Consider the following 27450-nt stretch of genomic DNA (forward strand, 5'->3'; position numbering starts at 1 on the left):
TCTGAAGCTGGCGGCAATTTCATTCTCTTCTTTCTTGGGAAGCCTTACAGTCAAGAGAGGAAGCAAAAAGAAAGACCCATATTGGCTTGAAAAGTTTTGCAGTCTATGTGCTCCTGGACTGGGGTGTGGGGACAGTGCCTCATTCAGCTTAGAACCAGATCCACGAGCTGCCACTCCACACGACACCTTCATGAAGGGTTGGACCTCAAAGGGAGGACTGCCATGGAGAGTACGAGTGGATAATGCAGTCAGTGGGGAGGGGCAGGAAGCAGCAGCAGAACGGGGGCCACATTACTCCCCACAGATTTCAGACTTTTTAACAGGAGCTGGAAGGAGCAGAAAACCCTAACATCATTTTGGGAAGAAAAACTGATTCCTGATATATGTGATTTTTATTAACACACAGTGTACATACAGCAGAGTATACAAAACATGAAAGTATGGTGGGATGAAATTATATTATTTACCCATTCTGTGATGGGGAGAAGAAAATAATTTTCCTTCTATCCTCCTGAGTTCTGAGCTGAGATCCCTTTATTTAATTAATTAATTTATTTAAGATTTTATTTATTTATTTGACAGAGACAGCCAGCGAGAGAGGGAACACAAGCAGGGGGAGTGGGAGAAGAAGAAGCAGGCTTCCAGCGGAGAAGCCTGATGTAGGGCTCGATCCCAGGACCCCGGGATCACACCCTGAGCCGAAGGCAGACACTTTAACGACTGCGCCACCCAGGCATCCCTGAGATCCCTTTAATACAGGATTAATGAGAGAAAAACAAACAGAAGTTTACTTACATGTGCACTTCATATGTACATGGGAGATACCCAGGGGGAGAATGGGTAACTCCCCAAGGTGACAGAGATTTCAGGATTAAATGCCATCCTAATAGTTTGAAAGGGGAGGAAGAAAGTAGGCCTGTTAGGGAAGATTTTTTTTTTAAGATGTATTTATTTATTTTAGAGTGAGAGAGAAAGAGCAGAAGGGAGGGGTAGAGAGAGAAGGAGAGAGAGAATCTCAAGTAGACCCTGTGCCTAGCAGGGAGCCCGACTCAGGACTTGATCTCTCAACTGTGAGATCATGACCTGAGCTGAAATCAAGAGTCAGACGCTCAACCGGCTAAGCCACCCAGGTGCTCCAAGAGTGAATAATTTTTAAAAGATGAATGGGCCCTTAGAAGATAGATGGGAGGTATGATAGTTTGTGACAATGTCTGTCTGGGTTTGGTATAGACTTCTCATCTCCTGTGATAAGAGTCCATCTTTCCTGGTTGATAAAACTCATGGGCAGGGGATTTCTTTTTTTTTAAAGATTTTATTTATGTATTTAACAGAGATAGAGACAGCCAGCGAGAGAGTGAACACAAGCAGGGAGAGTGGGAGAGGAAGAAGCAGGCTCATAGCGGAGGAGCCTGATGTGGGGCTCGATCCCAGAACGCCGGGACCACGCCCCGAGCTGAAGGCAGACGCCCAACCGCTGTGCCACCCAGGCGCCCCGGGCAGGGGATTTCTAACACACGAATTCCTTCTGGAGGATCTGTCTTTAGGCAGATATGTTCTTGAGTCTGTAAGTGTATGGCTTTTGCCAAGTCCGGGAAATCTTCAGTCATTATTTCATCAAAATCTTTGTTGGTTTTCCTCTTTCTCTTGTCCTTCCAGTACTCTCCAGTGACACTAATATAAGATCTTTTGTTATAGGCCCAAAGGCCCTGGAGGCTCTGCTCATTTTGTTCCCCTATTTTCTGTTTACTCACTGTGGTTTACACTGGGTTTTTGCTATTGTTCTGTCTGCAGGTTGAATGAGTCTTCTCTCTCTAGTCTTCATTCTGTTGTTGATCCCAGAGGTGTGGTGTTGTCACATTTTTCAATCCTACAATTACCATTTGGTTCTTCTTTACATCTACTTTCCTTCTTTCCTGAAAGGAAACTCTTTCATCATTCATGTCAAGCATGTTTGTGATTGTGTCTGTAAGCATTTTTATGACTTACAGATCCTTGCCAAGTCACTCTGTCACCTGTGACACCTCAGTGTTGGCATCTGTTGGTTGTCTTTTCTCATTCAGGTGGTTTACCTGGTTCTTGGTATCATGCGTGATTTAAAAAAAAAAAGATTTTATTTATTTATTTAGAGAGAGAGCATGAGTGGGGGGAGTGGCAGGGGGAGGTGGAGGGAGAGAATCTCAGGCAGACTCCCCACTGAGCATGGAGCCCGATGTGGGGCTCGATTCCAGGACCTGGAGATCATGATCTGATCCGAATCCAGAGTTGGCTGCCCAACCGACTGAGCCACCCAGATACCCCTCATGCATGATTTTCTGTGGAAATCTGGACATTGTGGATATTGGGAGACTCCAGATACTGCTTGCATTTTCTTGCATCACAGACCTACTCTGGCACTGTGCCAGTGGGTGACTAGGGTAGTTATCATCTGAAAGCACAAGGAAAACTCAAGCAAACTCACTGCTGTGCCATTTCTCAGGTCTCAGGGTCCCTATTTGGTCTGCCTATTCTGTCTACCTTTCTGAGTCATCTTATGTTTCCTTTTATAGCTATACCAAGTGGAAGAGATAAGGGAAAGGTGCACGTTCTCCATCTTCATCTTTCTAGAGGTCCATTCCTACTGAGGGCTTTTTAAAAAAGATTTTATTTACTTATTTGAGAGAGAGAGAGCACGAGCTGGGGAAGCAGGGGGAGCAGGAGGCAGAGGCAGAGGGAGAAGCAGGCTCCCCGCAGAGCAGGGACCCCCCCCCCCCATGCAGGGCTCTATCCCAGGACCCGGAGATCATGACCTGATCCGAAGGCAGACGCTTAATCGACTGAGCCACCCAGGTGCCCCATGAAAGCCATTTTGAATCATAAGTCATATATGAAGATACATGGAGTTCTACGTGCAAGTAGCTTAAATGACTCTGGGATATTAGGAAGTAGGGCTAGAAACTAATAAAATGTGCTAATGGTCTCACCTCCGTACAGCAACAACAAGATGGCTAACAGAGCAGAAAACAATTGCCCGATGGCTAAATCACCTGCAAGATAAACTTTGGTAAAATACAAATTGGCAGAAACCTTCAAAACTTCAAGAACTACCCCAAATCATCCAATCCAATACAGATTGGATTTCAGTGAGTTGAATTTAGCGAATTAACCTAAAGACAGAGAGAAATCAGTATTGTTTCATTTGAATGCCACATCCATAAAAATAAAAAGTAAGTAAAGGCCACTACCTTTAAAAACAAAACTAATAAATGATTTCAAAAGGAGAAAGTGGAGGGAGAAAGTGAATAGATAATTTCAAAGTGGGTACAGGAGGAAATAAATCCATATTGTTGGTAGAGCTGGAAACCGGACAGGAGTACAACCGGTAATAATCGCGCCAGGAAATAGGGGAGCAAGGAATGAGGTCTCCTTTTTAGTTTGTACAATTAAGTTCTATTCCAGTTCTTATGTTAGCATAGCTTATGTGTTATGTCTGCCTCAGAGAGTTTTCTGGTGGGTTCAGATGAGAGGAAGTTAGGGAGGGAACACGCTCCTTGAATGTGTTGACCATGGTTTTCCCCCCAAAGTTACTTATGGGAAGATCTCCCTAATTGTGCAAATTAAAAGGTCAGGTTTCCTTAGCATTGAGTAATCCTTTCTGTTATTTAGCACTAATTTTTGTGTGTGTGTGTATTGATTTTGTAAACCACTGTAGTTTTGTGATATTTTCTGTAGGATTTCTACATTCTGTGACGCAGGATAATCGCCTAGAGCAGAGTTTCTCCATGGAAATTTTTCTATCCTGCTTAAGTCATTTCTGGCAAAGGCTAGAAAGTATCCCCTACTCCTGTGTCTAAATTGCTCTCATTTATCATGGCCGGGCTTGAACTCATCTTATTGCCCTCATACTGGTCCTCATTCAACATTTCCCAGGACATGGCTGGAATTACTACTGTCCATCCCGTGTCTGGAAGCTGGAAATTTACAGGGGAAGAATAACAACAAATTTAAGATTATTTTCCATTAAGAGAATATTAAGTTCGGGGACGCCTGGGTGGGTCATTCGGTTAAGCGTCTGCCTTCGGCTCAGGTCATGATCCCAGGATCCTGGGATTCAGCCCCATGTGGGCTCCTGGCTCAGCAGGGATTCTGCTTCTCCCTCTCCCTCTGCCCCTCCCCCCCCACTCATGTTCTCTCTCTCTTTCAAATAAATAAATAAAATCTTTTTTTAAAAAGAGAGATAAGTTCCAACAAGGAAAGGGTGGAAGAAAAAAACCCCAGAAAACCTAAAATAACCTGGAGTTTTCAGATCTGGCCCTGGTTTGCCAGGGGCATGGTTCAGGAGCCGGGGAGCTCAGTGGTGGATCTGCGGGGTGGGGAGGGGCCAGGGGGAGATGCTGACTCCCCAGGTCCTGGCTGCATTCCTCATCCCTCTTGTGTCTGGATGCTGCTAGTCCCTCCCTGTGCTCAGAGATGTGCTCTGCTGATGTGTCATGCGGTGCATTGGTCCATGAGCGTAAATAAACCAGAGCAGATGTTTCCAAATCTAAGAAAAAGACAGTGATGAGCCAGAAATTCAAGACTGCTCACAAATAGAGGGTAGTTGATGATGGATTATTTCCAGGACAAGTGTTCTGCAAAGACTCTTGAGAGAGAAATGTCATCCCACGGGGAAAAATTAATCAGAGCTTATTTTTATCTAAACGAGGGAGCAAGTGGCAAGGAAAGCAGGCCAATTCAACATCAGCAAGTAGCCAGATGATTAAATCTCTGTCAAAATGATAGAACTAGCCTGCTAACGTTTACTGAGGGCTTAAAAAAAGAATTAACCTCATTGAATAAAAATTGTGAGTTTTTCCAAACTGACTTTTATGAGTGAGACTGTCCAAGGCATAGGGAATTGTATTGCTTTGCTTGGGTGAAAAAATAGAGAAAAAATTAAGGTAGGAAAAAAATAGTCATCAGTGCCATTACTCCTCAAAAATTTACAAATTACAACTCATAAAAATGAGTAGGAAGAAGGGAGTCCTACAGACAAACCAAGAAAACCTTGTTTACAAGGCCTAAAACCAGAAAAAGTTCATGTTGTACTTTGAGGCGTGTACCTAGACCAGGGTGCTGGAGGTGGGGGGATGGACGCTTCATTTTATTTCTTACAGTTTGGTTCATCTTACTATTACGCTAATCTCACACATTCCTGCTGCTTTACAGAATTGTTTTGGACTCTACAAGTTGCTATAAGCCTTCGGGAAGTTAGGATGGGAGGCCAGTTCGCTGCCTGTCTTGCCTTTGGACTCCATGCAAAGCCACTTTTCAGTTGTGTGAATTAAGAAACTTACAGTCAGGGGCGCCTGGGTGGCACAGCGGTTAAGCGTCTGCCTTCGGCTCAGGGCGTGATCCCGGCGTTGTGGGATCGAACCCCACATCAGGCTCCTCCGCTATGAGCCTGCTTCTTCCTCTCCCACTCCCCTGCTTGTGTTCCCTCTCTCGCTGGCTGTCTCTATCTCTGTCGAATAAATAAATAAAATCTTAAAAAAAAAAAAAAAACTTACAGTCAGGGACGCCCGGCTGGCTCAGTCACTGGAGCATGAGACTTCATCTCAGGGTTGTGACTTTGAGCCCCACGTTGGGTGTCGAGATTTCTTAAAAATAAAATCTTAAAAAAAAAGAAAGAAAGAAACTTACAGTCAGATTGTCTAATGGTAAGCAGTCCTTGAAGCTGAGAATTGACCCCAGCTTATCATGGCGTTGGATGGTGATGGGTTGCAGAGTATCAGCATGTTGATCATTAGACGTTCAAAAAGGAATTCAAGGCGTGCTGGGTTAAACATCCAGCCCTTGCTGGTCTTGCTCTCAGGGCCATGAGTGTGTTTCTTTTTAAAAACAACCAGAGAGGGGGTGCCTGGGTGATTCAGTCGGTTGTGCGTCCACCTCTTGGTTTTGGCTCAGGTCATGATCTCAGAGTCGTGAGATTGAGCCCCCTGCCCCCCCCCCCCATGCTTGCTCGCTCTCAAGTAAATAAATAATCTTTTTTTTTTTTTAAGATTTTATTTATTTATTTGACAGAGAGAGAGACAGCCAGCGAGAGAGGGAACACAAGCAGGGGTAGTGGGAAAGGGAGAAGCAGGCTTCCCTCTGAGCAGGGAGCCCGATCCCAGAACACTGGGATCATGACCTGAGCCGAAGGCAGATGCTTAACGACTGAGCCACCCAGGCGCCCCTAAATAATATAATCTTTAAAAAAAAGACGAAGAAAGCTGAATACATAGGTATAAATAAAATTACCTGGGGGTAAATGCGATACAAAGCAAAGCAAAGCAAAGCAAACCACATTAATATTTAATGAAGTATAAGTCAAAGCTGTAATTTTCAAATGGGGCAAAGGAAGCTCTTCAGGTTGCCGAGTCCCATTCCTGAATAAGATCTACCAACACTAACAAGTCCCTCATCTGAAAGCGTCTATAAATACAAAAACTGATTCCTCTTTACAATTAGATAAAATACAAAACAAAAGTGTAACAAGACTTTTAAAAAACTCTGCGTAAAAAATGATTGGGTCTAGGGCGCTTGGGTGGCTCAGTCAGTTGAGCGTCTGCCTTCGGCTTTGGTCGTGATCCCGGGGTCCTGTGATCGAGCCCTGCGTCAGGCTCCTTGCTCAGCGGGAAGTCTGCCTCTCCCTCTGCCTGCAGCTCCCCCTGCTTGTGCTCTCTCTGTCAAATAAATAAATAGAATCTTTTTTAAGAACAAAAAATAAGGGCGCCTGGGTGGCTCAGTCGTTAAGCGTCTGCCTTCGGCTCAGGGCGTGATCCCGGCGTTCTGGGATCAAGCCCCACATCAGGCTCCTCCGCTGGGGGCCTGCTTCTTCCTCTCCCACTCCCCCTACCTGTGTTCCCTGTCTTGCTGGCCGTGTCTCTCTCCATCAAATAAATAAATAAAATCTTTAAAAAAATAAAAAATAAATACAAAAAATAAATTAATAAAAAATGATTGGATCATTAAAAAGAATATTGGTACAGGAACGTTATTCACCTGGATTGGAGAGAGAACATTGTAAGGGTGTCGACAGGCTTCGGGTCAAGCAGAACACAGTAGTCTAGAAGCTTTCACTAAGAAAGGTTTCTTTTTGTCAGTTCTCTCTTTGCAATGTAGACTGGATTGCAGTGTAGACTGCAGCGTAGGCTGCGTTCAGAAGTGGCTTCCAGAAGCTTTCAAGGCTACAGTCTTTCTTTCTTTTTTTTTTTTTAATGATTTTTTATTATATTATGTTAGTCACCATACAGTACATCCCCGGTTTCCGATGTAAAGCTCGATGATTCATTAGTTGTGTATAACACCCAGTGCACCATGCAATATGTGCCCTCCTTACTACCCATCACCGGTCTATCCCATTCCCCCACCCCCCTCCCCTCTGTAGCCCTCAGTTTGTTTCTCAGAGTCCATAGTCTCTCATGTTTCATTCCCCCTTCTGATTACCCCCCCTTTCTTTATCCCTTTCTTCCCCTACCGATCATCCTAGTTCTTACGTTCCATAGATGAGAGAAATCATGATAGTTGTCTTTCTCCGCTTGACTTATTTCACTTCGCATTATCTCCTCCAGTGCCGTCCATGTGGCAGCAAATGTTGAGAATTCGTTCTTTCTGATGGCTGAGTAATATTCCATTGTATATATGGACCACAACTTCTTAATCCAGTCATCTGTTGAAGGGCATCTCGGCTCCTTCCACGATTTAGCTATTGTGGACATTGCTGCTATGAACATTGGGGTGCATATGGCCCTTCTCTTCACTATGTCTCAAGGCTACAGTCTTTCTTTTGCACATTCCTCAGCAAAGCGCGAGGCAGAAACTGTACCTTGACGTTCTGCCGCAGCCTTTTCCCGGTGGTCACCTCACACACAAACGTGTGGGGGGATTGCTTGAGTGTAAACCTTTTAAAAAAAACGAATCTTGAGTGCTCCCTTCAGCAGCAGCTATACTGCAATTGGAAAGATACAGAGATTAGCGTGGCCCCTGCGCGTGAGGATGACGTGCACATTCACGAAGCGTTCTGTATTTTTTAAATTAATTTTGAAATAAGTTTAGGCGTAGAGTTCCATATACCCTTCACTCAACCTCCCCTAATATGATCTTTTTGCATAACCATAGTACAATGATCGGAACCGGGAAATTAACATTGCTGTAATACGATTAAACTCGAAGCCTTATTCAGATTTCCTGAGGTTTACCACTTGTATCGCTTTTATGTCCCAGGATCCATTATGCTGCACTTCCTTATCACGTGTCCTTGGTCTCTTCCAAACTGTCAGCATCTCAGACTTTCCTGTCTCCTGTGACTTTGACATTTTGAAGAGTAGGTAAGTGACCTGTTCTTTTATAGAGTGGCTCTCAGTTTGGGGACTGAGATTCTGAATTTTTGGTGAGGAGACCCTGAAATTCATGGTGTGTCTCTCCCTGTGGATCATATCAAAGGGCCTGTGATGTTGCTGTTAAGCATAATCACTATTTAGGTGTTTGGTGTCCAGGTTTCTTCCCTGTAAAGTTACTCACTTTTCCATCACCAGGTAAGTTGTATTATACCTGTTAAGTCAGTCTCGTTACTTAGATTCTTTGGCCGGTGTGATGGTTATTTTTACGTCCACTTGACTGGGTCCAGGAATGCCAGAGTCTGGTCATTATTTCTGGGTGTGTCTGGGAGGGTGTTTCTGGAAGAGATTAGCATTTGAATAGGTAGACTGAGTAAAGCGGATGGCCCTCCTCAAGGAACAGGATTTGTTTGCCCTCATCTTACGATCAAGGACTGGGCAATGCTGCAGATTGTGGAATTGCCTGGGAGCACCAAACGCCCTCAGGGATTCTCTCGGGAAGCAGATCCTGCCCACCTTGCTGGAAGTAGTGGTAAAGGAAAGGGGCTCTTCCAGCTGGTGGCTGACCTTCAGCTTGGGGTTTGGGACCTCTCCTTCGTTCCAAGCAGCATTGAGAACAAAGACAAAGCCCCATCCCTTGTGGAGTAGACTGGAACATGAAGTCCCATGACAGCAGGAGTTTTACTCCAGTGGAGCCAGCTACTGAGGTACAAATCCCAGTGGCCCCCTGAATGCGTACTTTGAAGCATTATGCCTATCGTAGGACACCTGATTCGTGAACTGGGGTTGAGTAGGATGGGGTGGGTGGGAGGAACTGGGTCTCAGCCATCCTCTCTCCCCCTTCTCTGCTCTAAGGGGGATTGACACTTGCAGACCCTTTCCCAGTCTCCAGTGTCAGCTGGCTTTGGGCTTGATTCAGCCTGGAATGTGGGGTAGGGGGACATGGGCAGGAGATTGGAAGCGAGGAGAGAACCAGGGTATTGTGGGGCATCCCGAGGGGGTGGGGGCTGGCAGCTGGTAGCTTCGGTGGTGAAAGAATTGACCTGAGACAGAACAAAGGAGATAGAAGAGTATTGAATACACCGAAAGGGAGCAGGGGGCAGGACAGCAAAGGAGAGACTGTGTGCCACGAGGCAGTGGCCGTGAGGGGTGAAGGGCTGTAGTTACAGGGCGGAGTGAGGGAGTTTGGGGACACATGGAATTTTCCCTTTTTTAGTAATCTTAGGGACTGTACCTGGTTGTAATTGGTCAGTTAGGGCCCATGGCTTAATGAGCCTGTGTGCGTCAGCTCGGTCGTCGCTGTGGGCCCTTTTGCCTTGCTCAGGTTTCCATTGCTCAAGCCTGTTGCTTAAAAGCGGCCTCTACAGGTATCTCTTTCCCCTGTCCCCCTGCCTTGGCCAGCATCTGTGGCAACAGCTGCATCTCCCCCTCCCCAGCCTTAGCTGCCCCCCTACCGCCCAGGTCAGACCCCGCCACCCCATTCCAGTTTTCATTGGGTGACTGCTTCCCTGGGCTCTGAGAGCCCCACCTCTTGCCTTTTCTTTCCAGCCAAGGGGTGGGCATGGCTCGCCTCTGCTGCTGATCGGGTCAGCACGCCATGCCCTGCTTGACTCTCAGCTCTCTGTATTAAATTCCTCTGTTGTTAATACTCGAAGTGATTCCTGTTTTTCTGGAGAGACCCTGAGTGAAACGGATCTCTAGAAAACCATAGATTTCGTGAAACTGGCAGGTGTGGTGATGGAATTAAAGAATGACATGTATTTTAGAGAATGGAGTCAAAGTAAGTATTACCATTTTGTTAAGAAACTTACTGGCCACCGTAAGCTAGAGACGAAAGCCAGAATTACAGGGTCTCGTTTACATACCCTTAATGAGGGAGAGGCTAAGAAACTCAACAACATCAAAAGTTACTTAGAGAACACGAGAGAACAGACTGGGATCTGTCAGACTGTGCCTCAGGACTCCTGGTCTTAGGGACACTGGAGACCTTGGGATAGAAAAGTAGATAAAAATCAGCTGTTAATATGAAGGAGAATTGAGAAGAAGGAAGAGCATTGTGGTGTTGTATTTATTTTAAAAAGTTATTTATTTATTTATTTATTTATTTATTAGAGAGAGAGAGAGTGCGTGCACAAGCAGGGGGCGGGCAGAGGGAGAGGGAGCAGCGGACTCCCTGCAGAGTGCAGATCCCGACTCAGCTCAGACTCCAGCTCAGTCCCAGGACCCGGAGATCATAACCTGAGCCCAAGTCAGATGCTTAACCAACTGAGCCATCCAGGCGCCCCAGCGGAGCCATGTTTAGCACTCATTGGCATACTGCCCGGAACTGCGGCTAGGCTAGAAAAACCCGCATGAAGGCAGCAGTGTGGCGTGATGGCGTGGAGCTCCTTGGTGGGAAATATTGGATAAGCTCTTTGAATGCCTGAATTGAATGACTGCAAGGACTTTTGGCAAAAAGTACATCTTTTTTTGTGGGACAGATTTCATTTTGTGACAGACACACTCCTTTTGCAGTGGTTATTGGGGCAACTTTGGAAGAAGCTTATCTGGGTTTAGCTTAATTTTAACCAACAGCAACCCTTTGCTGACATGTTGAGAGCACAGGGGGAAAGGCACCCAGACAGGAATTTCTTGTTGAATCTCTTGCTGATTAGCAGTCTCTGCAATATAACATTTAGAATCCGGTGCCTCTGTCAGGGCTTCTGACAGAAAATAGTTCCTTCCAGAAAGAACCTATCTTGTGTGCAATACATGGTAACCCTGTTCTGCAAAGATCTCTACTCAGCAGGCTGACGAGAGGGAAAGGGGCTGAGAGAAATACGTGCTGCTCTGAGACGGGTGCCAAGATAGGAACAGCAGAGGGGAGAAGACAAGACAGCACAGTTCTCTTGGGGGAATCTTCAGAGACAAGCCTCTTGTCTACGAAGCGTTTGACTTGGGGGCCATCTACTGTGCAGAGGGTGGAGGGACAACGGAAGACGTTTCTTTTCCCTCCTTGTCCCGATCTGCATCAGCAAGATTGGTAGATTCTGATCTTTGATCTTTCACAAATCCCGTTCTTCCCTATTTATGGTTTCTCCACCCTCTGTGGGGGATTTCCGATTCCACAATTTTTTTTTAGAATTTTTAAAACTTTAATATAGTTCAAATCAGTGAGCCAGGTACGTTCCAGCTCCTTCCCTGCCAAACCTGGGGGCCGAGAGTGCTTCCGTTTCTCTGCCTTCTCCTTGTCCCTGATGACCAAGGTGTAAAGGTATCTGCTGCACCGAACTTTAAACTTCACCCTATCCTTATTTTTCTTGATTTTGATGGATTTGGCGTCCTTTCGCCTGGCCGTGAGCAGAAAGTCCTTGATTTCCTTGATTTTGTGAGGCATTCCTATGAGGGGCACAGGGGAGTGTGCGGCTGGCACAGCAAGCAGCAAGAAGCAGATTTGACAGTTTTAACCCTAGGAGTTTGGGTTCATTCTGTCTTCTTCCCTCCCTCCCTCCCACGTCCTCTCCCTCCCTCGCCTCCTTTTTGTAACACACAGGCCCGTGGTGCCTCAGTTGTAAGCCCTGCATGTTGTTCCTCTCTTGATGTGAGTGGATTTCCACGAGCCTCGGGTCTCTGGCAACAAAGCAGGGAAAAAGCGGCGTGCCTGACTTCGAAGGCACATGACTTTGAAGGCGGTCTTGGGAGCGTGTCTCTTAACGAGCTTCCCTCAAACGTGTCTTTCATTGTTTCCTTGTGGACATCAGATTGTCCTTTCTTTCTTCTTTCTTTTTAGAAATCGACTTTTTTTTTTTTAAGATTTATTCATTTGAGAGAGAGCGAGCACGAGTGGGGGAGCGGCAAGGAGAGGGAGAGGGAGACGCAGACTCCCCGCTGAGCAAGAAGCCCGACTCAGGCTCCATCCCAGGACCCTGGGATCATGACCTGAGCAGACGCTTCACTGACCGAGCCACCCAGGCGCCCCTGTTTTCCTTTATTTTATGTGCAGTGGTCAGTTGGGGTCGTTTCAGTTTTTCTAGAACAGATTTTTAGAATTTTAGAGTACGTCTGGCTAAGGAGTTGAATTTGAGCACTTGAATTGAGCTCAGAGGGCGGCTGTTCAGGTTCTAACGTCAGCGTCTACTCTGAGAAAGCAAGCTTGCGTACAGCGTTGTATTACTGTCTGCCCAGATAGCACTGCGGCTGTTCTCGCAGCTTCTGATTCCCCCCGAAACTTCATAGATGCTGCTCATGTTAGCAGCTCTTGCTGAATTTATGAGGTCCTCAGACATGCAGAGGTGTGAACGTTAACAGCACATTCTGGGTCCTTTAGTCAGCGAGCTGTGTTGAAGGACTCAGTACATTTAAAATTTCCCAGGTGCTAATGGATGGGCAGTGGAAGCTGTCACAGGCCCGCCACCTTGACAGTGAGTTTTGTAACTTGACACCTGGCCAAATGAAGCCGAGGGTGATTCCCCCGTCCTGTAAAGCAGTCATTTCCCCCAGTAGCTACTTCTGCGTCAGCAGAGAACACTGTGTGACTATTGTCACTGGATAGCATTTAAATAATATAAGAGGATGATGGTGGCTGGCCAGTGAAATCAAGGATAGCTTTGATTTTTATTTATGGAAGTAATCGCTAGACCCAGTGTAGGGCTCGAACTCACAACCCTGAGATCAAGAGTCACATGCTCTTCTGACCGAGCCAGCCGGGCGCCCTGTAGGATATCTTTGATTTTTTTAAATATTAAATTAAATTAATTAATTAATTGAGAGAGAGAGAGAGAGAGAGAGAGAGAGAGAGAAAGGGGAGGGCCAGAGGGAGAGAGAGAGAATCTCAAGCAGACTCCACACTGAGTGTTGACCCTGACATGGGGCTCGATCTCAAGACTCTGAGATCATGACCTGAGCCAAAATCAAGAGTGGGACACTTAAATGATTGAGCTGCCCAGGCGCCCCTGGGTATCTTTGATTTTTAACCTTAAAGGTTATACTTGCCAATTGGGTTTATAAGGACGTTGTTGGAAATAGATACATACATGTGTACATACACATGATGCTTACATATCTGTACTTAAAGTTGATCTTTACATTTTTCCTGGTATCCCTGTGCCCCTTATCTTGGGCTTGGGTGAGCACTTCACAGTCTCCTAAAATCAAATAGGAGTTTCATTGAATTTGAGAGACTCAGGTCCTTTATTCCTAATTTTAAGATTTTTTTTTTTAGATTTATTTATGTGACAGAGAGACAGCCAGCGAGAGAGGGAACACAGCAGGGGAGTGGGAGAGGAAGAAGCAGGCTCCCAGTGGAGGAGCCCGATGTGGGACTCGATCCCGGAATGCCAGGATCACGCCCTGAGCCAAAGGCAGACGCTTAACGACTGTGCCACCCAGGCATCCCCCTTTATTCCTAATTTTAAAATAACTTTGCAAGTGAGAAAAGAGAAGAGCCCTCCCCCTCCCCCCGAACATCCAGGAGCTGACCTGGCACCCCCAGCCAGGCTTTGGTGTTCTCCTGTGGAGCATAAACAATGCATAAACAGTTTTACAGATCATCAACATCAGGCAAGGCCACTCTGTGACTCTGATGGAAAAAAAGAAAAATCAGGCCACTCTGGAATCATGTCTGAAGAAAAAAACACATGAGCATTGCTCAAACCCCGGAAGGGACCCCCTGTCACAGCTGAGTGACTGCTGCTTCCTATCAGTTCCAGCTGAACTTCACTGCGTCTTGCCGCCTGGATGATCCCGAGATCCTCAGTCAGAGAGTGATCCGAGCTTCCTGGCAGCGCCCAACCCAGAGCAAGGCCTTGCTTCCCTATCCTCTTCCCAGAATAACCTAACGTGGGCCGTCTGAGTCTCGTGTCTAGGATTATAATACGTTTTAACTTCTTATCCTAAGTCCTTCCGAATGCCCTCTTTCTCAGATGCCCACAGTTGCTCACAGTTTGTGCCTCCAGCACCGCAACAAGCAATAAACTTGACTTGTTCGATCCCAGGTGCGTTCCTGGCACCCTTCGGCTGGCTGGCATTGCCTCAGGAAGGGTCCTTCTTGATCATCCTTCATAAATTCCTGCCAGTCCTTGAGTGACAGGCAGCTTCGGCATAGTTGCTGTTTCAGCACTAAGGAAGCGTGGCTCTCAGGTGCTGTGTGGGGCAGTTGGTAAAGCATCTGACTCTTGGTTTAGGCTCAGGTGATGATCTCAGGGTCGGAGGATCAAGCCTCATATCAGGCTCCATGTCTTATCAAAAGAGATTTTTAACAGATTTCTGTTGCAAGATGCTATCTTTCCCCCGAGACTCCACCTCCTTCATTGCCTCTTGCTTTTAAAATTCTGAAGACTAGGGACACCTGGGTGGCTCAGTGGGTTAAGCATCTGCCTGTGGCTCAGATCATGATCCCAGAGTCCTGGGATCGAGTCCCACATCAGGCTCCCTGCTCAGTGGTGGGAGGGCCTGGTTCTCCTTCTAACCCTCACCCCGCTCATGCTCGCTCTCTCTCTCTCTCAAAATTAGGAAAATCTTTAGAAAAAAACAAACCTGAAGACTGGCCTTTTAAGAGTCAGTTCTAGAATGTAACTACAGTTGACTCTTGAACAACACAAGGATGAGACGCCAACCCCCTGTGCGGTCGAAAATTCACATATAACTCTGACTCCCTAAAACTCCACTACTGATAGCCTACTGTTGACTGGAAGCTTTATGAATAACATAAACAGTCAGTTAACATGTATATTGTTCAGTGTATTCTATACTGTATTCTTAAAGTAAGCTAGAGAAAAGAAAATGTCAGTAAGAAAATCATGAAGAAGAGAAAAGACATTTATAGTACAGATAAAATCCACACGAGAGTAGACCCGTGCAGTGGTCAAAGGGTCAACTGCAGATAGCTTTCAGTGCACAAAATCGACGTGTAGTGATAAGTTGCATTGGTAGAAATGAAGAAGGGTTTTCTGTATATAAGGTCATGGCATCTATGGAGACCATTTTACTTATTCCTTTCCAGTTTGGACACCCTTTATTTCTTTTTCTTGCCTTAATGCTCTGGCCCAGACTTCTAGTACTGTGTTGAATAGAAGTGGCAGGAGTGGGCCTCCTTGCCATGCTCTCGATCTTAGAAGCTTTCAACCTTCCACTATTGGGTGCGGTGTTACCCCTGGGCCTGTCATACACGGCCTTCATTATGTTGAGGCACATTCCTTTGATAGCTAATTTGTTTTTTGTTTTTTGTTTTTAAACCATGAAAGAGTGTTGAGTTTTGTCAAATGCCTTTTTTTGTTACCTGTTGAGATGATCATATATGACTTTATCCTTCATTTTGGGAGGTGGGTGATGGTTGTACAACAACAGTATGAAAGTACTTAATGTCACTGAACTGTATCCTTCTAAACAGCTAAGATGGTAAAATAAAATAAATAAATTCCTGGCTGGCTTAGTTGGAAGAACATGCAACTTTTGATCTCAGGGTCGTGAGTTCAAGCCCCACATTGGGTGCAGAGATTACTTAAATAAATAAAACTTAAAAAAAAAATAAATCCCATCTGATCATAGCATATGACCCTTTTTATATGTTGTCAAATTCAACTTGCTGCTGTTTTGTTGAGGATTCTTGCATCTATTACAGCAGGGATATTGGTCTGTAATTTTCTTTCAGTGTCCTTGTCTGGCTTTGGTATCCCGGTCATACTGGTCTTGTAAAATGAGTTTGGAAATAATTTCCTCCCCTTCAGATTTTTGGAAGAGTTGGAGAGGGACTGGTGTTAATTCTTCTTTAAATGGTTGGTGGGGGGTGCGCCGGGTGGCTCAGTCAGTTAAGTGTCGGGCTCTTGATCTCAGCTCAGGTCTTGATCTCAGGGTCGTGAGTTCAAGCCCCACATTGGGCTCCATGCTGGGTATGGAGCCTACTCAAAATTGAATGAATGAATGAATGAATGAATGAATGTTTGATAGGATTCACCAGTGAAACCTCAGGTCATTATTGGTCTGTTTGTCATTTCTTTTTCTTCATGACTAAATCTCAGTAGATTGTATGTTTCTAGAAATGTATTAATTTTTTTTATGCCAAACTGTTGGCATATACTTGTTCACAGTAGTCTTTTAAGAGCCACTGCTCTTTTCTGGTGTCAGTTGTAATGCTTCCTCACTCAGTTATACTTTTGTTATTTGAGTCCTTTTTTTCTTTGTTAGTTCAGCAAGAGGTTGGTCAATTGTGTCTGTTTGTTTGTTTTCCAAAAAACCAGCCTAATTTCATTGCTTTTTTTTGTATTGTCTTTCTAGTCTTTATTTCTCTTACCTACTGACAGAACTAAAAGGAGAAATACACTGAAGTACAGTAATAGTAGGACCAGGCATCCAGGTTCACAAAGCTCCTTAAGTCCCCCCCACCAAATTTCAACCCAAAGAGATGGTCTCCAAAACATATTATAATAAAACTGCCTAAAATCGAGGGAATTTTTATTTTATTTCTTAAGATCAAGAGAATTTTAAAAGCAGCAAGAGAAAAAAAAAATCTTCACCAATAATGGATTTTTCAACTTAAACTCTGCAAGCCACAAGAGAATGGGATGATATATTCAAAGTTCTGGGAGGAACAACTTGCCAAGCAAGAATACTTTACCCAGCACAGGTGTCCCTCAGAAAATAAGGTGAGACAAAGAATCCCAGGCAAACAAAAGCTGAGGAAGTTGATCACCAGTAGACCTGCCTACAAGAAATGCTGAAAGGAGTATTTCAAGCAGAAGTTAAAGGATATTAACCAGTAACATAAAAACATACTTAATGACTAATAGCCACTTTTGACTGGAAGCCTTACTGATAACATAAATAGCTAATTGACACATATTTTATGTGTGTTATATGTATTATTTACTGTATTCTTACAATAAAGTAAGCTAGAGAAAAGAAAATGTTATTATGAAAGTCATAAGGAAGAGAAAATAAATTTACAGCATTGTACTGTATTTTTTTTTTAAATAAAAACCCACGTATAAGTCAGCCTGCACAGTTCAAACCTATGTTGTTCAAGGGTCAACTGTATAGAATCAGATTCAGAATACTTTAATTCTGCAATATGATGGTGTGTTAATCACTTAACTCTAGTTTAAGGTCAAAGACAAAAGTGTTAAAGATAATGATAGCTACAATAATCTGTTCATGGATACAGTATACGGAAGAAGGTAAACTATACCATCAAAAACAAAATGTTGGAGGGGAAGTAACATGGTAGAATTTTTGTATGCCATCAAAGTTCAGTTGTAATCAGCTTCAAATAGACTGTTACATCTATAAAATGTCTTATGTAAGCTTCATGGCAATCACAAAGTAAAAACCTACAGGAGAGTCACACAAGGTGAAGAGAAGGGAATCACAGCATACCACTATGGAAAGTCATCAGTTCAGAAAGAAAACAGTAAGAGGAAGAAAGGAACAAGGGAACCTGAAATCAGCCATGAAACAGTAAGATGGCAGAGTAGTCAAGAATTACTTTAAATGTAAAGACATTAATTTCTAAATCAAAAGGCATGGGGAGGCTGAATGGGTATAAAACCAGACCCATCTATATGCTGTCAACAACACTTAAGTCTAGTATAAATGTTGAAGGACATAAGTATTAAAAATAACTTTAAGAACACATGTAGGCTCAAAGTGGAGGCCCAGAAAAAGATAATTTTTTATTATTTTATAATAAAATAATATTTTATTATTTTATTTTGAGAGAGAGAGAGAGTCCATTGAGCATGAGTGAGGAGAGGGGCAGAGGGAGAGAGAGACTCTCAAGCAGGCTCAGTGCTGAGCATAAAGCTGGATGCAGGGCTCGACCTCATGACCCTGAGATCATGAACCGAGCCGAAACTAAGAGTCAGACGCTCAACTGACTCAGCCACCCAGGCGACCCAGAAAAAGATAATTTCATGCGAATGAAGCCAGCAGAGAGCAAGGGTAGCTATACTTACATCAGACAAAATAGACTCTAAGTCAAAAACTGAAAAGAGCAAAAAACTCCCCAAACCCCCCCAAAACTAACAAGAGACAAAGAAGGTCATACGATAGGGATAAAAGAGTCACTTCATCAGGAGTATGTAACTATTGTGAGTATCTATGCGTCTAACACCAGAGCACCGAAATATGTAAAGCAGACACTGACTTGTCATTAGTGACTTGAAGCATAATGAACCCAGCAGCTAGGAGTTGCCCAACAAGGCCTGCTGGCCTCTGTCATATCTCTTAAGTTAGGAGGCCATCCAGAAGTACAAGCAAGTCTGGTATCTGCTGGAAAATCTTCTGTGGATAAGTTAGAGTCTGAAGAACATACTATTTTTGCAACAGAAGCCCGTGGGTATTTAATCGCAAGAGGTGTTGCATAGAGCAGGTCAAGAATCAAGGGTACCTCTGGTACAGGGCACTTCCCTGAGGTGATGGCCTAACACGTATCAGCAAGGGTGGAGAATGAGGATGGAGGGACAGGAGGACAAGGAGCAATGACTGAGACGATGGGCAGACCCCAAAAATGGAGCATGTTGGGAATATCCAGTGGCAGTCAGACAAGGCCTCTCAAAGGTGTGAACGCCAGACTCTTCACCGCGCAGACTCTGATGCCTGCCCCAGCCTTCCTTTCTGAGCCGCCGTAGTGGAAATTGATTTTCTTTTTTTTTTTTTTTAAAGATTTTTATTTATTTATTCGACAGAGACAGAGACAGCCAGCGAGAGAGGGAACACAAGCAGGGGGAGTGGGAGAGGAAGAAGCAGGCTCATAGTGGAAGAGCCTGATGTGGGGCTCGATCCCATAACACCGGGATCACGCCCTGAGCCGAAGGCAGACGCTTAACTGCTGTGCCACCCAAGCGCCCCGGAAATTGATTTTCTTTGGTATCTTTCTCAATGAGAAAACATCTTTCTGCTGCAAAGGAGGAGGAACCAAGAAGTTACAAAGCACAGGCAAGGAGACGAATGTAAGAGTTGAATCACTGCTGGATATTAAGTGGGCAGGGTTTCCTTGAGGGGAGTGGCCTGGACACCCAAACTCCCTGCCTCCTTTCTCTTTCCCCACCCCCACCCCCATTCTGCAGCCAGGGGCAGTCCCCAGAGATGGGGGAGGAATAGCATTGAGCATTTACACCCAGAACCTTCAAGTTTATAACATACTTCTCCTCAAAGGACTCAGGACAGCAGAGCTCAAAGCAGGGCCAGAAGGTGCATTTGGGGCCATAGAGGTTGTTCCGATTCAGGGGCAGGGTGGTGTCGTCATGACAGCATTGTTCCAAGGGGTTGTAGATCTTGTCCTCACACTTGGGTGCCTCATGGCACAGCCACGGCCCTGGGCCAGTAGGGGCGTCTGAGCAGACATTGCTGGTGTGAGCCCAAGGAGGACCAGGCACTGCCTCCCCCAGTCAGGAGCCCTCTGTGAACCATGACCCCACTTCCCAAGGTGATCTTTGTCCCTCTTCACTGTTCCCCATCCTTGTACTCACCTGTGACTGTCCTTGAGCACTGGAGGGGAAGGAAGACTAACACACAGGAGCTGGAGTAGAGGGAAAGGAGGTTGAGGATGGGGCTGGAAGTGTGGCCGTTGGGCTGACTGACCTCAGGGAAAGCAGGCCAGTATGGGGAAGGCTTACACCCAAATTTGCTCTACAGGCTTGTGTTTGGGGCCATCTCTGCATAGGGTCTAGTTCCTGATGCAGGTGAGAGTCCAGACAGCTGGGCCTGAGCAGCCTGGACCCTTTAAGGGTAGAGAATGCAGGGAAAACTCTTGGGATGCCATAGCTTAGGATTCTAAGAATGCAGTGAAGTTTCTCAGTTGGGAGAGAAGGTGCGGTGGGTGTTAAAGCTATGCAGAGGGGGAAGAGGAAGGAAACAGGTGAGATTGACAAGGAGAGCATTTGGGTGCAGAGCTGCTTTGGGAATATGATTGGGCTTGAATGGGCCTTGGAGGTGGAGCTCCTCTTACCTGTATTGCAGCTTCAGGGCCCCGTGACTACGGATGGAGTTGGAGAGATAAAGGAGATGGGAAAAAGGAATGGGGTATGAAGGGTTTTTATAGATGCAGTCACATAACTGGGGTAGTGATTCACCAAGTTTGCCCCAACGCCTTGTATTTCTGTATTTCCCAAATACCTTATCCTTAGAAGTGTCAAGAGATTCTGTCCCAAATCCACTTTGTGGAAAGCTATTCGAAATCATCCTCACAGTTGTCACATGACCTAGCAGAAGAGCACAGGCTCCCTAAACTCCAGAAGGGACCCAGAGGAGAGCAACAGTTGAAATTTCTTTTCAGGGGCTTGTTGGGAGGATCCAAAGAGCATATGGTTCTAGAGGGCAGATCATAATAATGTTAATAATAACAGGGTGCCTGGGTGGCTCAGTCGGTTAAGCATCTGACTCTTCATTTCGGCTCAGGTTATGATCTCAGGGTCTTGAGATCAAGCCCCGCCTTGGGCTCTGCACTCAGCACGAAGTCTGCTTGTCCCTCTGCTCCTCCCACCACTCACACATTGTCTCTCTAAAATAAATAAAATATTTAATAATAATAATAGCAATAGTAAGTAGCAGGGGCTCCTGGGCGGCGCAGTCAGTTAAGCGTCCAACTCTTGGTTTCAGCTCAGGTCATGATCTCATGGGTCATGAGATGGAGCCCCGTGCCAGGCTCCGTGCTCAGCATGGAGTCTGCTTGTCCCTCTCCCTCCCCTCTGTCTCTCTCCTGACTCGCACGCTTATATTTTTCTCTCTCTCTCAAATACATAAATAAAATCTTTAAAAAAAATGATCCAGGGGCACCTGGGTAGCTCAGTCGGTTAAGCTTCTACCTTTGGCTCAGGTCATGATGTCAGAGTCCTGGGATTGAGTCCCGTGTCTGGCTCCCTGCTCAGCGGGGAATCTGCTTCTCCCTCTCCCTCTACCCTTCCCCTCCTGCTCTCTCTCTGAAATAAATAAAATCTTAAAAAAAAAAAAAATCCAGTACTAGAAGGGAAACTACCAGCCAAAATCAGTTTGGGGAAAAAGAGCAAAACTGGGGGAGAAGTTACCTTTACTAGATGTGGTCTGCTTATAAAACTTCAGGGAAAGAACTGCTTTTATGATAATAGTTGTTTCTGAGATGCATCTATTGAATTGGTAAAGTAATACCAGTGGCTTTTTATCATGCCCCACTTCCCCTTAAATTTCACTTTAAAAGTGTAAAATCCCCAATACCTTTTGCCCTTGGGATTTTTCTGGCCTCTGGGCTTTTTTTTTTTTTAATGTTTAAAAATACATTGGCATGATAATTCAGTTCTTTACCAGTGACTTAGACATAATACAGTTATTGTTATTGGGATTTAGCGAGTATTAGTCATGCACATATGGGGAAATATGTTTGGGTATGCTGTTGTGAAATTGTAAGAACTAGTCCTGTTGCATCATGCACATGATTACTAATCACTTTTCTTCCCCTTTACGGCACAAATAAAGGTTTTGAGTTCTAAACAAACAAGAAAGATAGACAATTCAGTAATAATAGCTGGAGACTTCACCGCCCCCATTGTCAGTAATAGAACAATAAGGCGGATGGTCATCAAGAATATAGAATACTTGAAAAATCACTAGAAACCCACTAAACCTAAAAGACATCTGTAGAACACTTCAAAATAGCAAAATACACATTCTTCCCAAATACGCACATAACATTCTTCAAGATATGCCATATTCTAGGCCTTTTTAAAAAGCCTCGGTGATGTAAAAGGATTGAAATCCTACAAAGTATGTTCTCTGACCACAATGGAACTAAATGAGAAATAAATAACAGAAGAAAATTCAGAAGACTCACAAACACGTGGCAGTCTAAAACCCAACTCCGAAGTAAAGTAACCAGTGGGTCAAGTAAAAGAAATCACAAAGGAAATTCAAAAATAGTTGGAGACAAATGAAAATGAAAACACAGTGTATCAAAACATACGGCATACAGCTCACAGCAGTGATGACAGAGAACTTTATAGACATAAACGCCTATGTTATAAAAGAAAAAAGCTCTCAAAGCAATAATTTAGTCTTCTGACTAGAAAAATGAGAGCAAACAAACCCAGAGGAGCAGAACTAAGGAAATAGTGAAGATACCAAAGAAAATAAATGAAATGGGAGAATAGAAAAAACAAAACAAAAAAGTCGATAAAATTAAAAGTGTGTTCTTTGAAAAAATTAACAAAATTGACAAACCTTTAACCAAAACGATCAAGAAAAAAGAATCCTTAAGTTAAAGCCAATCATTCCTAAACTTAAAAAAAAATGAAACAACAGAACTTTCCAACTCATTTTATGAGGCTAATATTACTCTAATATCAAAACCAGACGAAGATATCACAAGAAAACTGTAGACCAACATCTCTTAAGAAAAAATTCTCAAAAAAAAAAATACTAGCAAACAAAATCCAACAGCTATTTAAAGAATTAAAGAATTTACACTATGACCAAGTGGGATTTATCCCAGGAATGCAAAGTTGGTTCAACATTTGAAAATTAATCAATGTAAGAAACCTTATTAGTAGAATATGGTGGGGGGAAACATAGGATTATCTCAAATGATACAGAAAAGGCATTTGACAAAATCTGCATTCTTTCATGATTGAAACAACAGCAGAGAACAAACTGCGTATTGAGAGAGCTTCCTCTACCTGATAAAGGGTATCTACAAGAAACCCCGCGGCTTACTGTAGGGGCAAAAGACTGAGCGCTCCCCCCTAACATCAGGAGCAGGACAAGTACATCCATTCTCACCACTCGATTTAACACAGCACTGGAAGTTCAAGCCAGAGAAATTAGGCAAGAAAAGAAAAAAAAATCAGACTGGAAAAGAAGATGTAGAACTATTCCTGTTTGCAAATGACTTGATCATCCTGTATGTTAAACATGCTGTAAGGAAGCTGCTAAGACCGCGGTAGAACTAACAGATGAAGTGAGCAAGCTTGCAAGGGACAAGACCAACATATAAAAATCCATTGTATACACTAGCGAAGAACCATCTGACGTTGAAATTAAGAAACTAATTCGACTTACAACAGTACCAACAATAATAAAATACTTGTTCATAAATTTAACAAAAGTGCAGAACGCGTACACTGAAAACAAACTCTTGGGGGCGCCTGGGTGGCACAGCGGTTAAGCGTCTGCGGCTCAGGGCGTGATCCCGGCGTTATGGGATCGAGCCCCACATCAGGCTCCTCTGCTATGAGCCTGCTTCTTCCTCTCCCACTCCCCCTGCTTGTGTTCCCTCTCTCGCTGGCTGTCTCTATCTCTGTCGAATAAATAAATAAATAAATCTTAAAAAAAAAAAAGAAAAAAGAAAACAAACTCTTGAAAGGATTTAAAGAACATGTAAATAAACTGAACTACATCTATGTCCATACATTGAAAAGCAATATTGTGAAGATGCCAGTGCTCCCAAGTTGACCTACAAATTTAGTGCAATCCCTCTAAAAATTCCAGCTGGTTTCTCTGCAGAAATTAACAAGCTGATCCTGAAATTCATATTGGAATGCAAGGGACCCAGAATAGCCAAAGCAAAGAGGAACAAAGCTTACTACAAAGCCTCAGTAATTAATTCAGTATGGTACTGACCTAAGAGAGCCACATATACGTCAATGGACAGAATCAACAGTCCAGAAACAAACCCGTATATTTATGGTCAATTAAATTCCACCCAAAGTGCTATGACAATTAAATAGGGAAAAGAATAATCTTTGCAACAAATGGTGCTGGGAAAACGGGGTGTCTATATGCAAAAAGAGACTAAGAAGGACATGGAGAAGGAGAGAAAGAAGAACGAGGGATCCCTTCTACATACTGTACACAAAGATTAACTTCAAATTGATCATAGACCTAAATATAAGAGCTCTATAAAACTCTTAGCAGAAAACAGTGGAATAAATCTTAAGGACGTTGGTTTAGGCAGTGTTTTCTTAGCTATGACATCAAAAACACGAGACAAAGAAAAAAATAGAGTTTATCAAAATTGAAAACCTGTGTGCTGCACACAAAAATACCAAGGGTGCGGGGCGCCTGGGTGGCGCAGTCGTTAAGCGTCTGCCTTCGGCTCAGGGCGTGATCCCGGCGTTATGGGATCGAGCCCCACATCAGGCTCCTCCGCTGGGAGCCTGCTTCTTCCTCTCCCACTCCCCCTGCCTGTGTTCTCTCTCTTGCTGGCTGTCTCTCTCTCGGTCAAATAAATAAATAAAATCTTTAAAAAAAAAAAATACCAAGGGTGCGAAAAGACGGTCACATCATGGGAGAAAATATTTGCACATCACATATATGATAAGGGATGAGTATCCAGAATATGTTGATAAACTCTCACAACTCAGTAATGAAAAGACACCCCAATTTAAAAGTGGAAAAAGTATCTGAGTAGACACTTTTCCAAAAAGGATGTAGAGACAGCCAATCAGCACACGAAGAGATGCTCATCACTGTTCACTAAGGGAATGCAAGTTAAAACTACAAGATATCACTGCGCACCCGCTACGCTGACTGTAGTAAAAAGAGAAGTGGAAAATAACAAGGATTGGAGAGGAGGTGGAGAAATCAACCCTCGTACGTTGCCGACAGGAACATAAAGTGGTTTTAGCAGCAGTGGGAAGCAGTTTGACAGTTCCTCAAAGAGTTAAGCATAGAATTACCATTTGTCCAGCAATTCTGCTCCTAGGTCCTTACCCCACTGAGAACAGGTACTCAAAACAAATGCGTGTATACACATGTTTGTAACTGCACTATTCCCAGTGGCCAAAAGATGGGAACAGCCTAAAGGTCCATTAACAGGTGAATGGATAAACCAGTTGTGGGATATACGCTCACCTCTACAAAGGAAGGAAGTACTCATAAATTCTACAGTGTCAATGAACCTCAAAAATATGCTAAGTGAAAGATGAAAGTAACATAAAAGGTCACATATGGTAGGAATGATTCCCTTCATACGAAATGTCTAAAGTAATAGGAAACTCCATGGAGACAGAATACAGATTGGTGGTTGCCAGGGGTAGGGATAAGAGGGAGTGAGGAGCAACAGCTAAACAGGTATGGGGTGGCCTCTGGCTCCAGTCCTAGGGTGGCTCAGATAAAAAGCAATTCTGGACGATGGTTGGGCTACTCTTCCTTCCACTTGAAAGAGAGAAGAAGGGGGGAGGAAGGGAAGGGAATACAGGGAAGGAGGTGAGAGAGACGTAGTTACCCAAAAGCAAGTGTTACGAACGCAGTAGGCATTGCTCATCTGGGTGGACCGTAGATGACAAAACTCCATCCACTTCTCCTTCCTCCCGGAGCCTGGACTGGAATAGGTCCCTAACTCGGGCACACAGTTGGTGCAGTTGAGTTTCATGCCTACGACCTTCCACCTCCCAGCAGCCTGATCTGAGAGCTCAAGGACTCGGGGAAACAGTGCGGGAAGCAGAGGCAGAAGGTGCAGTTGGAGCCCCAGAGGCAGGCCCATTTAGAGGGTCAGAAGGCGCCCTCATGACCGCTCCAGGGGGTTTGTAGGCCTCTAGATACCTGAGCACCAGCAGCTACACCCACAGTCCAGTATCTGGGGGAGTCAGAGCTGGATTGGATTCCAAGGACCAGACTCGGACCTCTGGAGCCCCCACCTCCATCCATGGTACCATCTCTGCCCTCCACACTACACCTGCTCTCACCTGCGATTCCTTCCGAGCCTGAGCTCAGGAGTTCAGAACGGAAGGCAGCGGCTGAGAAGCAGAGGGGCATGAGAATGATGGAGAGAGTGTAAGCATCCGGTCAGCATCGGGGTACCCAAGATGACGTCACTGAGCAGCGTTCACTGTGGGCAGCAGCTCAGCGTGGATGTCAGCACGGACTCGGGGTGACAGGGAAGTCTCCGGGAAGGGCTGGGTCTAATAGTTGCAGGTCAGGGGAGGGACTGAGGTGCAGTCAGAGCTCACCTGGGGATGATTACCAAGTAGGAAGCCAAGAATTGAGCAGGCGAGAGAGCATTACATTTGCGGTTCAGAGGTACATTGGGGATGTGACGAGACAGAAGCTTGGGGCCGGAGTGCCCCATGGATCCTCACCAAAGATCCTGGGCGCCATGGTCCTCGATTCTCGGCTCCAGAGCAGTTGAGGGCAGAGCAGCCTCAGAGCTGGGGCTGGAACTTTATACCAGGACTTTTGATAGACACCCTTACCCACACCTAGGGAACTTCCTGGACTCACATGACAACAGAGGCGGCTGCTGCTAAAAGGGGAGGGGCATGAAGACTCATGGTTATGTTGAGCCTACCTTCAGCCTCCCCAGGGAGCACCTGGGACCGAGGATGGGCAAGCTGAATCCATTTTTTAGAAGGAGTGATGGGGCAACTGTATCAGTGGCTCTTAGGAAAGAAGAGGAAGCTCGTGCCTGAGCCTCTGGCGGCCCTGTGCTTATTAACCATTTGTATGCGACTCACTAGGAAAAATAGACATTACATCGTTATATGGCTCACAGTCCAAAAGAAAGTTTAATTACCCCATAGTGGTCAAGATTCTCTGCAGTGCATACATTTCTATTTCTAGTCTATTCTCTTTACATTTTTTAGGGTACCCATGATGACAAACTCCTTGCTTTTACATCCTGACCAAATGTCCTGACCCACAGTTTGGAGAATACTTCTTCACCTTGCACTAGCTGAGGAGAGGGGAGACCTGGAGAGCAGGGAAGAGAGGGCTGGGAGGGGAACGTGCTGCCCCCCCACCCCTTGGGCACGACTCTGGTAATTGCACAGTTGTTTCTGCTTCAGAAGCCTCCTCCCTGGCTTCCTGCCCTCTGTCTCAATCCTCCTGTCCACCCCCTTCACAGGAGACAGACACTGGGATCTTCCACAGACTGAAACCTCATCACTTCCAGCCCTGCTGAGGACCCTGTGAAGTTAAGTCCAAAATCCTCGCGAAGGCCCAGAGGGCGACTGGCCCTGCCCTCTGTCCTCCCAGGGCTAAGCCCCACTGAAACAGTCGGTTCTTGCTCACTCTTAGAGTCATAGCTCAGATGTCCCTTCCTCCAGGAAGCCATCCCTGGTGCCCTTGACCCTCCCTCCCAACCCTACTCACTATGGGTCACTATTGTCTGGGGTGGTCTGTGTCTCCTACTGGACATAAGAACCAGAAAGACACCTGGGGCTCAGTCACTACTGTG

At 44.9% G+C, this 27450-nt stretch overlaps 1 long non-coding RNA gene, 1 other non-coding gene and 1 pseudogene across 3 annotated transcripts; 1 reads left to right on the top strand and 2 right to left on the bottom strand.

The window, feature by feature from the left end:
• Nucleotides 1-1935: 1935 nt before the first annotated feature.
• On the bottom strand, nt 1936-26583 carry LOC148108291 (uncharacterized). 2 transcript variants are annotated; one of them, XR_015720860.1, is made up of 3 exons: nt 26354-26583; nt 5526-5629; nt 1936-2075 (listed from the first exon to the last, which is right to left on the bottom strand). It is a non-coding gene; the product is annotated as an uncharacterized LOC148108291 (long non-coding RNA). The 2 variants fall into 2 exon arrangements; XR_015720861.1 differs by lacking the exon at nt 26354-26583 and adding an exon at nt 7003-7251.
• Nucleotides 7925-8030, top strand: LOC123778765 (U6 spliceosomal RNA). Its single transcript, XR_006776005.1, has one exon. It is a non-coding gene; the product is annotated as a U6 spliceosomal RNA (small nuclear RNA).
• On the bottom strand, nt 7944-11712 carry LOC123778760 (large ribosomal subunit protein eL38 pseudogene; annotated as a pseudogene).
• Nucleotides 26584-27450: the final 867 nt, after the last annotated feature.

Source organism: Ursus americanus, chromosome 21 (genome assembly GCF_024610735.1).
Source record: "Ursus americanus isolate L20-20 chromosome 21, mUrsAme1.1.p, whole genome shotgun sequence".
Classification (NCBI taxonomy): domain Eukaryota; kingdom Metazoa; phylum Chordata; class Mammalia; order Carnivora; family Ursidae; genus Ursus; species Ursus americanus.